This window comes from Nematolebias whitei, chromosome 15 (genome assembly GCF_014905685.2).
Source record: "Nematolebias whitei isolate Nwh7 chromosome 15, NemWhi1, whole genome shotgun sequence".
Lineage (NCBI taxonomy): Eukaryota > Metazoa > Chordata > Actinopteri > Cyprinodontiformes > Rivulidae > Nematolebias > Nematolebias whitei.
The window spans coordinates 44,035,025-44,041,750 of record NC_056512.1 but is presented as its reverse complement, the minus strand read 5'-3'; positions in this window follow the sequence as shown (position 1 = coordinate 44,041,750).

Here is a 6,726-nt window from a genome sequence, read left to right as displayed (position 1 = left end):
CCAATCCGCGTTTTCCGGGCGAGAAAACCAGAAGAGCCTCCGACATGAACCCGTTGTGTAGCAGATGTAATCAAGTCGTTTACCCCACGGAAAAAGTGAACTGTCTGGACAAGGTAAGGGCACGAAATGGGCCATTTTGTTGCATTCTTTCAATCACACAAATGGGTTTTACTCCCCTGTTAGCTGAGCTCGTTTCTGCCCCGCTGAAACCGAACCGAACGTATTTTATTTAATTTATTCGGTGAATGAATCGGAACAGGTATTTCGACGTCAGCTAAGCTAGCGGGCTAGCTAACGTCTGGACACCAGCGCGGTGTTTTTATTTTATTTTTTTATTTTTTAAAGGATAAAGGAACCCTATGTTAACGCGTTGTTCTTGAAACCTGGTGTTGGGGTGTTTAATTTAGACTGGTTCGGTCACTAAATGTGTCTTTTTACCCTAAAAATTAAAAAAAAGAAGCGGTTCTTCCCTCGAGCAGAGACCTGGTCTGGGGCCTGACAGGTGTTGTGCCGAAAAAGGCGAACCCTGCCAATCTGGGACAGCTTTTTCTCGTTTTAACAACCCAAGCGCCACTGTTTTCAAGTAAATATGTCTACATATAAACATTTTACAAGTGCTTTCTATTGTTCAGACGAGATCGGATTAAACGCGTTTTTATGACTCAAAAATTCACTCATTTGGATGTAATCCTAATCGGGAATGATTAGCCAAGCAGGTTTAGTGTGCCACCCAAAAGCCTAATCTCAGTCAAGGTGGTAATCTCATCAGTTTGAACCCAAATATTTACTGTGAAGTGGTCAGCCTTTTTTCAGGAGAGCCACAAGTGAAGGAAACAAAAGTCTTGTTCCTGTTTTCGTTTCCATTTTTTTTTTTTTTAAAGAAGGAAATCTAAAACCTGGACTGCTGCGTTTTGTTGAAAATGACACAAACATTCAAAACTGCAACAAGATAAAATGCACAATAATAAAAACCCGGGTGTGGCTTGCTTGCTTTGCATATAAATGGCAGTGGCTGTACAGCTTTTATAAGCAGATAACTTGTCTAATGGACACCTGAGGGACTGATGGGAATCAATCCCTGTTGAGAAGTGCTTATCTCTCAGGGATGAGGTGAAGAAAGAGCTCGCCAAGCACATTATCTAAAGTAACATCAGCTCTGGAATGGATGCACCGTCTGAATATTTCCCCATTGTGATCCGAGCTCGAATTGATTTACATCGGAAACCCTTGTTACAGGCGAGCAACCCAACATCTTCGTGGGAGTGATGTCAGTGTGGTAGAAATCAAATTGCCGCTGTATGCGCTCTGTAATCTGCTCTGAAGCTGAGTGCATTCCAGCAGACACTCCCAGTAAACATGCGTTGTCCCGGGCTGCATTGGGCCGTTTCCTTCCTCTGAGCAGAGCCGTCATCACTGGCTGCGACTCACTTTTTAATCTAACTTCGTCACGTTGGTGCTCTCGTTTCTCAGATTTAAATTAAACCTACAGAAAGCGTGCCCGTCTACAACCTGTTCAAGATGGCTGCCACAGCTGCTTAACCGTAGCCGCTGCACAAATGGCAGTCTGTTTTTAAAGTCGTCGAGCTAAAACTTGTTGCGGTTGTCCTCGGTGCTTTCTCTGAGCTCTCCTGCATGAGATTGTGCAGAACTCCTGCAAGTCCGTCGCTTTAGTTTCATGCATGAAGGGCGGCGGTCGACGTGCATTACGGTCACCTTGCAGGCTCCTTTCTGTAACGACAGAAGAGGCTTGAGGAAACCAGCTCATTTGAATGTTTGTGCAACAGGGCTGGGTTCGGCTGTGGGAGCGCGCCGCTGAATGCACATGAAGACAGGAAGTGAGCGTCAGCTCCAGCTTCTTCTCAGTAACTGCTCTGCCTTCTGATTTAGCTCTCGTTTAGGGCCTGACGTACCAGCCGGGTCTGAAGAGTTGTCGAACGGGGTGGAAGCATTTTGTACCTGTCAAAGTCAGTTTAGTTAAACTTGCTACAAGGAAAACGTCGTGTGTGAGCACACTCATTTAGCCATTAGCCATTTTCTTTAAATAAACTTGTATAAAATGGTTGAGCTTAAATTTATTGTCTTTGGAACTCCTCTCTCCTGGCGTGTCTTGGTGATTGCTGTTGTGTGACATCACAGAACGTCTGCAGGTCATGATCGCACGACAGTGAAGGTGGAGCGATGATGTTTTTTTGCTTGCGCATGTTTTGTTTGTCTACTCTTTTAGCAAAATATCTCACGAACCACTAATGAAACTGCGTTAGTAATCATCTGTAACTGATTGACATTAGGAGTCAAACCGGTTCAAGATGGCTGGCGCAGCTAACATGACCCTGAACAGAAATTGTATGAAATCTTGTTGTATTTTTACAAATATCCAGGTAAGATTTGTTGTGGTAGCAGCTGACAGTCATTCAAGCTCGGAGGAAATATCAGATTTCTTTGAGATCTTAGTTAAAACTTTTAACACGAAAGGCGGCGGGCGATATGCATTCCTCCGAGTGCTGAGCCTTTTAGTTGGACAGTTTTGCATTTTTTAGGCACTTCGTCAGTGTCTCTGATATTTGAGTCCAAGCGTTGGTCAGATGTAGGACCCTTGTCCCGAGTAGTTAATCAGCATGAATCCTAATAGATGGTTAAAGCGCTTGTACTTTCTTCACATTCGATTTAATTTTTTTATTGAATACTGTATTGGGATTTATTTATTTATTTTGCTCTGAAATATGTTGGACTTGGGAGTACAAGATCAGTGTGCAAATATTTGTATTGATGCAGTCGTGTAAAGATTTTATTTTCAGAGAAGATCTGTTTGCTACAGTAGGGCGTCGTGTTTCATTAGTAAATTAAAGCTATTATCTAATCAAAAATGCTTGTAGTAAAATGAGACGTTCAGATATCAGCTTAACTGTTTGTTTTTTGTGAAAAACAGATGAGAAAAATGTAATTTTGTTCCTTTAGCTGTTATGATTTCACCGTCTGCTCTCAGATTCATGATAATCTCTGTAGGTCGAGATGTTTTTTATTTTATAAAAGTCTAAATATTCATTTGATTGGGTCTTTTTTTACGATGGTTTAAAGTATTTTGCAGTCCTCTGATGTACTCTGCAAAAACCTTGAGCCGTCCTTCATTTTTACATTTTCTTTTTAGGTTTATTTATTTGTTTTTAGTAATTTTTAAAGTTCTCTTGTGGAGTATATGTGCAGGAATAAAGATAAAGATTTTCTTTAGCTACTGTACTTGTTTCCTTTTCAGCCATTTTTTACCCCAGTTATTGTACATGGACACTTTCAGAGATCCTTTTTTATTTTGCTTTTAGACTTCAGTACTGACTCTTTGAATCACTAAAGCTAAAAAAATAGACACAAACCTAAAACGTAGCTCACTAGTTTTATTGTTTACGCATAATGTACAACTTTAAAATAACTAGTGTTGGGTTGGATTTTCAGGCACTTAGCGGAGACGCTGTTTGCTCACGTCTTACAGAAGATGCTGAAGGTACCACTTTTTAACAGATTAAATAAAAGTTCTCACTCCACAGATGTAAGAAATGCAACCCTTTGAGCTTAGCATCCTTTTTTTTATATTTTAAGAAAATCTTTCAAAAGTCCTTCAGAAAGCTTAAAAAAGTACTTCTAAAGAAGGGGAAATACTGCCCGACTCGAGTTTTTGCCCAGTTTCTGTTTTGACGTCCACGTCTACGCCCGTCTCGAGTTGCCTGATGGTTTAGATGCTGTTCTGTGTGACTGCTGAGTAAGATATCTGGATGAGAAACGAGCCGCCCTCGTGCTGCTTCTGCCCACTCTCAGGAAATCGCTGCAGAAAAAGGTCAAAGGTTCGACCACGTTTGTTTTCTGCAGTACTGTACAGCCATTACGGAGTAAAGACGCTCCGTCCTGTGGATTATTCATCCATTATCTTTAACCGCTTCTTCCTTTTTGGGTCGCGGGGGTCGTTGGTGCCCATATCCAGCAGTCACTGCGTGAGAGGCCGGGGCACACCCTGGACAGGACTCCAGTCCATCACAGGGACACATAGAGACAAATGAGACGAACAACCATTGTCTCTGTCTCTCACCTAGGGACAGTTTAGAGCTACCAATCAGTGCAACGTACATGTTTTTTAGCTGTGAGATGAAAAAGATGGCTGCCACAGTTAAAAGCTTTGCAAACATAAAAATTGTTTAATTTCATCTTACACATATTGAGCTGAAATTGGGTGTGGTAGTTGTCGAGCATCATTCCCAACATTCACCCTCGCCATTAACATGACATTAAACAGTATTGCACAAGATTACCCACAATGCCGTTCTTAAGGTTCGATGAAAACCACCACAACTCTTATGGGCACGAATTCCAGTCACATTTTGTGCTTGTAAACCAGAATGTGTAACTGTGAATATATTTTGCACCTTGTAAATAAAAATGTCTTGACAGTTACATCTTTGTGCATCCATAGATAGGAACTTGTGTGTAAATAAAAGATTTGTATTTGTATAAAGTAATTACTCAAGTTACAAAATTCTGTTGAAGTCTGTTTACGGATTTTAAAAAAAGGTGACTGGAATTTGTGCCCATACTTTATCTCCCTTCAGTATAAGATAATTTTAGTTGAAATCTGAGATGAAAGGTGGTGGGAGATAAGCATTTCTGTAGGATTTTGTTTTCTGGTTGGTTTTACAAAAATGTTTTTTCCAACTTTAAAAAAAAAAAAATCTTTAGCCAGGTTATTCTAGGAGCTGAATCATGTTGTCTAAACGCCACAGGAGGTGAGGAGTCAAAGTCTGGAAACATTTTACGTTTTATTTAATCTGATTTTATAGCAGAATTGATGCCAGCTCAATTAGAATTTGTTGTGGAATAAAAACGATGACATTAAATATAGTTATAACCTTCATGATTTGCACCATGTGGGAACGGTTGGTTATGGGCAGGATTTATAGTCTTGACAAAGGAGAACTCTTTCAGGGATATACTTGTAGCTTTGTTCCTCTTTCTGTTTTCTGCTGGGATAAAAAAAAAAATCTCTACTATAGAGGATGTGCACGTTACCAAGTGCACTTTACAGTCTAGAGTGGTTGGTAAAGTTAATTTGAAGCGCCGCTGTAGCAAGGCGTTTCTGTTCAAATTACTGTCTGCTAGCAGGTCAGCAACAAAACCAAAGAGAGATGACGTCCGGTAGATCTATAATGAACTACCATTCATTAATTATCCCTCCACACAAACACAAACTTTGTGTCATCCTCTACATTAAAACAATCTACACCCAGAGTAATGTGTGTTTCACACAGCCTGACGTGGTTGATGGGCATCAGTCCAACACTTCAAACCACATGCTTCATTTTCTCTGGTTAGACCGTTAAAGTACCGTTCTGGTCCATGACGTGAAAAGTTATTAAGTCACAAATCGGTGCGTCTTTATACAGTCCGACTGTTGGATCAGGGTCCTCCATGTTTACCTTCGTATCAGGCTTTTTCAGTATAATTTGGGTTTATAGGCATTAGACTCTGTTTACACTTGAACGATGTTTGGAAACAACAAAGTTCATGCTCAATCATCCAGGTACCAAATCCAATAATGCTCATTCGGGTCATCTGGACATTTTTTTTTTTTTATAGAGACGTTTCACCCTCTATCCAGAGGGCTTCATCAGTTAGAGGAGTTCCAGTAAACTGTTTCCCCATCAAGCAGTAAACTCCTTAAGTGGACCAACCAGTTTGCTGGAGCCAAGATCTTTGGAAATGTTTGCAGAAAGTAATCACTGGATCTCTTTGAATTGGAGTCGACCCATTTCAATGTGCTATTGACCTTAAACACACAAAAATGGCTACAGCTCATCCAGATTTGAGCTAAAACTTGATGTGGGAGGAGCTTAAAATTATCCACAAGATAACTCAACAAAACATTTTTACACTATTTGAGACCGCACATAACATGAGATGATTTTAGTCCCAAATTTTGACATTGAAGGTGTGATATGCATTTTTTTCTTTTCATGCAACCTTTATTTATACAGTGTAGTCTCATTGAGCCTCGGGGACTCGTTTTCAAGAGAGACCTGATTTTAACAAAGAATGATGACAACAGTAGGCAATAAAACAAAGCATATAAATTGAGAAGAATAAGTGAAAGAAAATTGTATTAACAAAAAAGCGAAACAGAAACAGTTGAGTTGTAAGGTGATGTAGAAAACTAAAAACAGGAACATGTCTGCACTGGTTCTTGCCATGAACTTAGCAGATGTTCGAAGCCACGTAGAAAGGTCAAGGTCGAGAGCTTCAGATCTTTTTGCAAGATATTCCAGGAAACGGGAACGGAGTAGGAGAAGGTCCTTTTACCTAGTTCAGTCCTCACTGAGGGAACACTGCAGGTAATAATGTCCTGAGAGCGCACGCTGTAGCTGCACTCACGCAGAGACATGTAGGAGGAGATGTATGAAGGCAGCAGACCAGGAAGTGATTTAAAGATGAAAATGTACCGGTGAGAGAGTCTGAGTGAAGTTAATGGTGACCAGTTAACCAGTGAATACAGTGAATACATTGACAATTTGTGTTGACCATGTGTTGAAAATAAATTAAACCTTATGTGATATAGATATATATAGATAGATAGGTAGATATAGATATGTATAGATGGATAAGCAGATATAGATGGATAAGCAGATATAGATAGATAGATAGGTAGATAGATAGGTATATGTATGTATGTATATATATATATATATATATATA